Genomic DNA, 10074 nt, shown 5'->3' with positions numbered 1-10074 from the left:
AAATCCTCAACCTGATTCTATCTCCTCACCGCCCCCCCCCCCCCCCCCCCCCCCGTAGGATACCTATCTATGGAGGGCGGGGCAGATAAGACACTTCTCTGCTCCCTCCAAATCAGTTAAGTTTCGTAGAGTTTTAGTTTCCTACATTTCAGCAAACATTAATGAAAACGGCCGACCACATGACACGGTAGCCACACACGCCGGCAGAGGAGGAAGCAAAACAAGAAGAAAGCCGGCGCTCCAGTAGCCACGTGAGGTGCGAGCTCCCCGAGTGCCGTCTCCACTGATGACTTCAATTCCCGGCCTGCCCCGGGGCGGCTGCCCTCTGAGGACTACAACTCCCAGGGTGCAGCGGATCAGTCCGCCGCAACCTCCCACTCGGCCGCCTGCCGCTAGTCCCGCCCCTCCCCCGCCCCTCCCAGCCGGATCGGCGTGCGCCTGCGCACCGGAGCCCGGAGGAGTCTTACCCTAATGTAAGATGGTGGCCCGTCTAGCTGTGGAACCCACCGAAAGCTGAGAGTCTCTCTCTCAGCCGTAAAGGTCGGACTCGCTGAAGCAGTCAGGCCCGGTTCTGAAGAGTTTTTTCGCCGACTCTCGTTCACTGGTCTCCTGTGAGGACGCAGCAGCGCGTGGAGTCGGCTAAGGGAAAAGCGAGGCAAGGCAGGCGGGTGAGTGTCTGCGGGGCTGGGCTTAGGGGAAACCCGGGGCTGACCGGCTACGAGAGAGCGGAGGCTTCGCTGGGACTGTGCAGGCCGCACCCCCCTTTCTCCCCACCCCCCGCCTCGTCTTCACCCTCCTCCTCCTCCTCCTCCTCCGGCTGCCTCCTCCTCCTCTTCCTCCTCCTCTTCCTCCCTCTCCCCTCTACGCCACAGCAGTTACCACCAGGAAAAGGCAGCCGGGCTGGAGGCAGCGCGGCGGCGAGTGCCGGCTCTCCTTCGAGAATTTCTTCAATTGGGGAGCCAAGAGGGCTTCTCATCGCCAGCTTTTCCCCGCAATTTTCTGGCCACAGTATCCTTAGGTCTCGGTCCTCCTTGTTTCCCCAGCCCCCTTTCCCCTCTGACGTCCTTTCCAACTGGCCCTGGTCTCCCAAGCCAGAACCATCACTTCCACTCCGACCGGTGCTGCTGCTCATTGCCCACCGGTCCTGCTTGGTGCTTGGTTTTTTTTTTTTTTTTTTGCTTTTTTTTTTTTTACCCCCTCTCCACTGATGCCGCTCTAGATCTAGCCTCTGCCCCCTCTAGTGCTTGCAGTCATGCAGTCAGCCCCCGGTCTGTCTGCCAGACCCGAGCTGATTCCGACGTGCAAGTCTCCTTTAGCCACATCTGTCATCTTAAAGCCACCCCGTGAGGGTCTAGATTATGTTGCTGCTCCGTTGCTCTGTGTAACCCACCTGTTTCCCAACCTTCTTGAGAATAGTCGATTCCTTCCCTCTTTCCCGTACAAATTCTTTCAACACACACTTCCAGAAAAGGGGAGATGCCCCTTGTTGTTCCTTGAAAAGTAAAGGAAGTTGGAAAGTGAATGAAGTCAGGTAGGATACTATCCACGCTAAGAGAAAAGATCTTTCTTCAGGCTACTCAGGAAAGGAATGTTTTGCATTGTGGGATCTTTTTGTTGCACATTCGATCTGTTGGACCATGGCTTTGTACAACCCTCTTTTCATTTTCGACCTTCTCCATGCCACTCAACGGTCTCCTGAGTTGCCTTTCCTCAGGACACTTGATGTGGACTCTGATTACACCCATAAAGAACAGCTTAGCATTTCAAAACAAGATGAATCTGGCACTCACACATAGAATTCATCCGTGAACACCACATGCAAATACAAATGGTATTTTGATTATATGTAGGTAACGGATTCCTTTTATATTGATGTTTATGTTAATTGATAACATTTATTTGTGATTTGGGTGGGGATTTCCTGTCTCTCTAGTGTAAAATTGACTCCCCCCCCCTTTTGATCTGGGAAATTCCCTCTTTTGACATTTCTGGAGTTATCTGAATAAGTTTTTGGAAAAATACATTGGGTATGTATACAGAAGAGAAGTTGATATTTTGGGGTATACTTACATTCCATATATATATATTATATATATATATTTTTTTTCATAGAAAAGAAGTGGGCTGAGCAAAGAAGTCACAAAGCTGTGTATATACAGTGGCACTTAGCTGTTATTGCCTATAGTAAAAACCAGAAACCCAAGAGCAAGAGTGGCATATAGCCTCTACAGTTTAGTGAAAACAAAATTGAAATGTACTAGTTTGTGTAAAGAGAAATCAGAGCCTTTGCTATAATATAACACGGTGAAATAAAGAATTACCAGAAAAGCAAATAGGATTATGTAGGTCAGATACATACATGTCAAGTTTGAACATAATACATTGTGTTCTTAATATATAAGTAAGGTAGGGTTGTGGTGGCACACACCTTTAATTCCAGCACCCAGGAGGCAGAGGCTGGAGGATCTCTGAGTTCAAGGCCAGCTTGGTCTATAGAACAAGTTCCAGGACAGCCAGGGCTACACAGAGAAACCCTGTCTTGAAAAACAGTGTTTGTTTTGCAAAATATATATGTTTTGTTTTGTTTTATTTTGTTTTGTATATATACACCTACACAAATATGCAAAAATATTTAAAGTCACAGTAACAATCTCATGATGCAGTTTGTCTCTGGGAAAAACAGTAACACTTTACATGTAAATACAAATGCAGTCCCTCTAGACGCTTTTGCATATTATTGGGTTATTGTAAGTTTTACATATTTTACCTATAAAATTTGAGTATTCTTGTATTCTTGTATTTGGTGTTACAGTCTGTTATTGTGAAAAAGTCTTTAAAAAAATGTAAAGTAAGGTTAGAAAAGCTGCTCACAAAGCTTGCTTGTTTTTGTTTTTTTCTTTTTTTCAAGGCAGGGTCTTTATGTAGCTCTGACTGACCTGGAACAAATGATGTAGATCAGCCTAGCCTTGAACTTGTAGAGATCTCTCTGCTTCTTCCTCCTAAGTGCTAGGTGTGCCCTGCTACGCTTGGCCAAAGCTCCTTTTTTTCCTTTTAGCCACTTAAGCCCCTATTTTTCAAGACTGAATAAATCCCTATTCTTCTGAGTATCGGAAGCAATTTATATAGTAAAACTTATCTTTCCTTGAAGTTTTTAAAAAATACTTTTCATTTAGTTTATCAATACTTTGTCTTCAACTCCAAGTAAAAAATAGACGGCTGGTAGAAAGCTTGTCACTTTGAACAATCTTGTCTAGATACTCTTGGCAGTCATACTTGGCTGAATTGTAAGCAGTATGTTCTAAGGAGAGGACTGTTTGTCTGATAGAAGGGGTGAGTGAGTTTCTAATACATCTTTTCTTTGTAAAAGTATTTGGCTCACTAAATATCTTAAGTCATTTCTTCTCTGGGGTCATCATATTCTTGCTTCTAGCCTTTTGAAATAAAAGTGAATTTACTTGGGATCTTTAGGATGTCTAGAGAAGATGTAAAAGTTCTTTGACACATTAATAGGAAGTAAGCTGAATTTTATAAATATTTTTATGTAGTTTTTATTTGTAACATTTCAACATGGCAGCTTCATACTTAATGATTTCCTTTGATAATTGGAATTCTTTCTGCCAAGTTGAATAGTTGAAGTCTTTAAATGAATTGTTTGTATAAGATTTTTAAACATGAGTTTCTTAAAGTTGGCTTATCATGATTTTTTAGAAAGTTGCATAGACAAACCTTTAATTTGATTAGGATGAGAGACACAGTCAAACAGCAAAATACAAAATAAAATTGTTTTGTGACATTTGTCAATTTTATTTAAATGGAAATGCTAGAGATAGCTTGCAACTCATTATTTTGTTTTTGTAGTTCTGAAACAAGGTCTTAATTCTGTGGCTCAGGCTATCCTGAAACTGACTATTTAGCATAAACTGCCTTCAAGCACAGGGCAGTCATCCTGTTTCAGCTTCCTTAGGCTGGAATTACAGGTGTGAACTATCATGTAACCAATCCAGGATAACTCAGTACTTTATAAAAGACAGAAGGCATTGCCTAAGGATGAGCTCTTAGCATTAGGGGAGTTTTACTTACTATTTTGGTGGTACTAGGTTAGAACAAGGAGCCTCCTGCATGCTAAACAGTAGCTTTCAGGGAGTTTTATTGTAAAAAGGATTTTGTGTCTTATAGGCTTTTGTTTGTTTGTTTGTTTTTTGGTTTTTGGGTTTTTTTTTTTTTTTTGAGACAGGGTTTCTCTGTGTAGCTTTGCCCCTTTCCTGAAACTCACTCTGTAGCCCAGGCAGGCCTCGAACTCACAGAGATCCACCTGCTTCTGCCTCCCAAGTGCTGGGATTAAAGGCGTGCGCCACCACCGGCCGGCTGGATTTTGTGTTTTAAGAGAATGAAAAATTCATTAAGTAGTTTGATTTTAGAAGCTTTTCTTTTTTCTTCCTCTTTACTGCCTCTTTTACAATGAAGTACACTCTTCATTTTATCTTTTTTTTTTTGTTTGCAACTTTTTTTTTTTTTCCAGAGCTGAGGACGGAACCCAGGGCCTTGCGCTTGCTAGGCAAGCGCTCTACCACTGAGCTAAATCCCCAACCCCGCAACTTTTTTTTTTTATTAAGGAATTTTTTATTCATTTTACATACCAACCACAGATCTCCCTCTTTTCCTTCCTCCCACCCCTCCAGCCTTCTGCCCGCACCCCCCACAACCCACCCTCCATTCCCTCCTCCCACAAGGTAAGGTCTCCCATGGGGCAGCAGAGCCTGGTACATTGAGTAGAGGCAGGTCCAAGCCCCCTCCACCTTCACCAAGGCTGTGCAAGGTAGTGGGCTCCCAAAAGCCAGCTCATGCATCATGGTTGGATCCTGATACCACTGCCAGGGGGCCTACACTGTCCATTTTAATGATTTTTTTTTTTAATGTGACTGTAAGTAATACCTCATTGAACTGTTATTGTTTTTGTAGAAGGTGTGAGGTAGGTTAAATATGAGACAGCTTCAATCTCTGCTGAAAATTCAAATAGTTCTGTACTACCTATATATAACATTGCTTTGACTTTTTGGGAAGGAAGTTATAAGTGAACTAAGTTGGTTTTGAAACACAAACAGTAGGGAAATAGGTTATAGAGGTTTTTGCTGTTCTAGAAACAGAATAACTAGAATGTACTACATACATTTCCCAAAAGATTTCTTAATCTAAATGGAACTTGTAAATGGTTTTCATCCCACCGGAATAGCATGTGTTAGATAAACCTTAGTAACACAGTCTAACATTTTATAAACTTTCTATTTCCTCAGAGTTATTAGGAAAAGTCTACAAATACACATTCTTGAAAAGAAAGTTGTAGTAATCCTGGTAACTTAAAGATTTAATGTATTTTTCAATCAAAACTTGAGAGTACACAAATTATGATAGCATAATCAAACTTCTTTGATCAAGTTGTCGGTATTTACACATTTTATTTAAAAATTTTAATCTCATTTTTAACTTTAATTATTTTTAATTTTTGAGCCAGGGTTTCCCTCTGGCTGTTCTGGACTTCCTTTGTAGACCAGGCTCGCCTAGAGCTTACAGATATCCACCTGCCTCTGCCTCCTGAGTGCTGGGATTAAAGACTTTTGCCACCATGCCTGGCCTATTTTGTGGGCTTCTTTTTTTTTTTTTTTTTTTTGGTTTTTCGAGACAGGGTTTCTCTGTGTAGCTTTGCACCTTTCCTGGATCTTGCTCTGTAGACCAGACTGGCCTTGAACTCACAAAGATCCGCCTGCCTCTGCCTCCCAAGTGCTGGGATTAAAGGCATGCGCCACTCGGCGCGGGCTTCTTTAGTTGAAAAACTGTGTGGTAAAATGGTAGCTTTTCCAAGTGTAGTATTCTAGTGGGTTCTCCCACATTATTCTTCCACAATTAAAAAAAAGGCTGCCTCTCCATGTGTGCATTTGTGTGTTCATAGAGATTCATGTTTGTGGGTATGCCAGAGAGCAAGAACAACTTCTGGTGTCAACTTTAGGAATGGGGACAGAGTTATTGATTGACTTAAACTCACCAATTAGGCTAGATTGGCTCTCCGTGAAAGCTCAGGGATCCCCCTGTGTTTGCCTAGCCAGGGCTGGGATTTCAAGTGTACACCAAATGCCATATAAGCCATTCTTTCCCACCCTGTCCCCTCCATGAAAGTTGTTTATGGACAATTTCAACATTTTTTGGCCCCTTATATTTTAGTTTTGTTTAGTTTTTCCATGCTAAGGAATATATTTCTGACCTTGTGTATATGAAGCAAGTATATTACTACTTAGCTACATCCTTATTGTAATTTATTTGCTTTTTTTTTTTTGTCATAAGAGAAAAGCCTAAAATAAAGATGTATGAGTATAAGGTAGTCTGAAATGATTTTCTTTTTCAAGTCAGTATATTTGTGAGAATGGCTTTTTTATTATTAAGATGTTTATATAGGAAGAGTCTCCTCTTTCAAGCTTTACTTGCACTAAATGATAGGTAGATGATGTACTGTTACTAGGGTAAGCATTGGTATTTGAATAGCATATGTGTTAGACATCTCTTCAGAAACTTATTGTTTGGTATGGTCACTAAAAATTTCATCTCTTAAGAAGTTAAACAGTTATAGAATAGAATTAGGAATCAAAATAATCAAATTGTGTACAAAACCAGTGTGTGAAAATAGAGGTCAAATATCAGGCATAGTGGTACATACCTTTTGTCCCAGCATTTGGGAGGCAGAGGCAGGCAAGCCTCTGAGTTTGAGACCAGCCTGGTCTACATAGTGAGTTCCAGGACAGCCAAGGGTATACAGTGAGACCCTATCTCAAAACAAAACAGAACAAAACAACAACAAAAAGGTGGAGGGGGAAATAAAACCCAAAATCAAACTTTAAAAACTCAATGTAATTGGAAAAAAAATACCATTGCTTAAAAATAGTAGGTGTTGTATTACTATTTGTAGAAGGGATTAGCAAATGATGTAGAAAAGGCAGTGATTGAATCTGAATGGTAGCTATATATTGACATATCCAAGGGGTGGAATATTCCTTAACAGTAACGTACATCGTCACTAAGCCAAATATCTGGAAATTCTTAAGCATGTTTTTCTGTCTCTCAGCAAGATGTAATTTTCTGATAATTGGAACCTATTTAATTCATCCCCTATTTGGGCATCAGATGTCTTTACATTGTGAACTTACTGAGGTGACATTGGCTGACTTAGGTTATTGAACCTTGGTTATAGCAGCTTTTTCTCCATTTTAAAAAATAAAAAAAAAACCTTTGCTGCTTTCCATGTTTTACTTGACTTTTTTTTTTTTGAGATAGGGTTTCTCTGTGTTGCTTTGGAGTCTTTCCTGGAACTCACTTTATAGACCAGGCTGGCCTCAAATTCACAGAGATTGGAGTGCTGAGATTAAAGATGTGTACCACCACCGCCACCACCACCACCACCACCAGTCTTTACTTGACTTTTTTCTGATTTTTTTTTTTGAAACTTTTCGGCAATTGTTTGGACCATTTCTGGATGCCAAAATTGAATAAAAATGTGTAATATAGGCACTATTGCTTTGGTGGTAAGATTAATTTTGCTTTTCATGGAGATTGCTTACATTTTTATGACATATATTCTTCCAATTTACTTTCAGTAAGTTGCAGAAAAGAATATAGATGCTACAAGTTCCCTGTCAGATTGAATCTTTCTAGAAACCTTTCTTTTACTGTCAGTGGAGATGTAGATATTTGTTGGGTAAAGTAGTTAATTACAGTCTAGGCCTAGTGGTACAGGTCTGTAGTCCTAGCTACTTTGGAGTGAGGCAGCATGATCATGAATTCAAGGAGTGCATCTCTTCCCCCCTCCCCACCAGTAATTATAGCTAGGCATGGTAGTGTAGACCTGTAATGTCAGTACTTGGAGGCTGACTTGGGCTTCCTGAGAGAGACCTTATTTCGAAAAACCAAACCAAACCTTTTGTTTGCCCCAGACCCATTTTGATGTACCAGTGATCCACAACAGCAGCAGTAACCATATTATTTAAAATGAAGATAAGATGATGATTATTATTTTTAATTATTATTTTTTTTTTTTTTGGTTTTTCGAGACAGGGTTTCTCTGTGTAGCTTTGCGCCTTTTCCTGGAACTCACTTGGTAGCCCAGGCTGGCCTCGAACTCACAGAGATCCGCCTGGCTCTGCCTCCCGAGTGCTGGGATTAAAGGCGTGCGCCACCACCGCCCGGCTATTTTTAATTTTTTTAATGGAAGGTGGGCCGCAGGGATTTGAATTTAGAGCTTATATGTGCTAGGAAAGTATTCTAGCATTCAGCTATAAAAATGAAACTTTGTGAAAAAAATTTCAGCAAATAGGAATGAACTATGACTGTGGTGTAGCTATCTCTGAGCCTCAAAGATGATCAGCTCAGTCAGTTTGGTTTCATCTCTGCCCTACTCACTTTTCTTCCTAATTCTCTTCATACTGCACCACTTTGAATCAAATCCTAGTCATCGCATTATATTCTTTTGTACTAGAACTCTTTTGACATAATAAAAACACTTTGAATTTTAATCAGAATCATGCCGTCAGCTTTTCAGATAGTTGAGTTCATGTTATAGACCCACATGCTAGAAAGTGACAGTTTGCATTTATCTTGACAAGAGTATAATAGTATAAACAGCACTGTCCAGAGCAGTATTGAAATAATGTATATAATACATAAAATTGAGTCCATTGTCTTCACGTCAGAGTTGTAGGAGAGAGGCTTCATGAAGAAAGTGGGACTTAAATAAAGAATATGAACTCTTTGTGTCTTCAGAGCATCTCCAGAAGAACATTCCATACATTCCATGTGGGGGATGGAAGCATGAGCGAACACTTGGTGATAGAGATCAGCATGATGTGAGGGGGATGTAAGAAGTCTGATTTTTCTGGAAGAAAGTTAATTTGGATTGTAACAGATTTTTTGTATAAGTAGAGTTGATTTATGAAGTATATATTTAGAATCAGGTTGAATTCAATCTGCAAAACAGTTAAGAAGCAGCCTCCCCCCCCCAAAAAAAAAAAGTTACGTGGTGTTTTTTGTTGTTGTTGTTTTTTTTTTTCTAGAAAGATTAATTGTTCTTTCAGTACTGTGCAGAATAATTTGGGGTTAATGACTGAAGTATTAAAGACCAGTGGGAAGGCTGTTCTGAGAAACATTAAAGCATGAAGGTGGAAATTCTACAGGATTTTTAAAAGATTTATCTTTATGTGTGTATGTGTGTGTCTGTATGTATATGATAAGTGTGCATGGGTACCCAGAAAAGGGAGTTGGATCTCTTGGAGCTGGAGTGACAGGTGGTCATGGCCTCCTGATGTAGGTATTGGGAACTGAGTTCAGGTCCTCTACAAGAACAGTATGCCTGTTTAACAGCTAAGCCATCCTGTCCCTGAGTCTCTTTTCTTCAGTCCCTTAAGCCCCAAAGTGACACCATGTTTAGATTAGAACATAGGACTAAGGAAATGTGTTGTCCTTGTCTTTTATAGTATAAACTGCGATTTTTTAAAACAAGGCCATACTCCCTTACCTGCTCCTAACGGAGTCTCATGTTATCCAGGCTGGTGTGCATCTCAGGCTCACGTCATCTTTTTGCCTCACCTTTCTGAGTAGCTCAGAACATAACTGTGGCTGATACAGAAGCAAGTTTTCGCCGGGTGGTGGTGGCGCACGCCTTTAATCCCAGCACTCGGGAGGTAGAGCCAGGTGGATCTCTGTGAGTTTGAGGCCAGTCTTGTCTACAGAGAGAGATTAAGGACAGGCACCAAAACTACACAGAAACCCTGTCTCAAAAAACCAAAAAAAAAAAAAAAAAAAAAAAAAAAACCCAAAAACAAAACAACAAAAAAACCTAAAAAAGAAATTTAGTTTTTAACAATTTTAGATGTTCATTTACTGGGTAATGGTGAGGAAAACATAGAAACATTAAGATAGGAAAAAGTAAAACTTCTTTTTTTTTTTTTTCTGGCTTTAAGACAGAGTCTTGCTTTGTAGAGCTACAAAGTGTGCTGAATTTAGGATGATCCTTCTTCCTGTGCCTCCTGTAGTGTTGAG

General features: G+C 40.5%; 1 protein-coding gene across 6 annotated transcripts in view; it reads left to right on the top strand.

Moving 5' to 3' along the window:
* The first annotated feature begins 480 nt into the window (after positions 1-480).
* Positions 481-10074, top strand: part of Cnot4 (CCR4-NOT transcription complex subunit 4) — a 114042-nt gene continuing 104448 nt past the window's right edge. For 2 of the 6 annotated variants that reach the window (XM_052721154.1, XM_052721153.1), the window contains exon 1: positions 481-668. The gene's annotated coding sequence lies outside the window, so the exon portion shown is untranslated. The remainder of the gene's footprint in view (positions 669-10074) is intronic. The other 4 variants (XM_052721158.1, XM_052721157.1, XM_052721155.1 and 1 more) reach the window with 3 other exon arrangements.

Source organism: Peromyscus californicus, unplaced genomic scaffold (assembly GCF_007827085.1).
Source record: "Peromyscus californicus insignis strain IS unplaced genomic scaffold, ASM782708v3 Scaffold_6__1_contigs__length_162567912, whole genome shotgun sequence".
In the NCBI taxonomy this organism is placed as follows: domain Eukaryota; kingdom Metazoa; phylum Chordata; class Mammalia; order Rodentia; family Cricetidae; genus Peromyscus; species Peromyscus californicus.
Note: the sequence above shows the minus strand (reverse complement) of the source record. Positions and strands in the feature narration are given on the sequence as shown.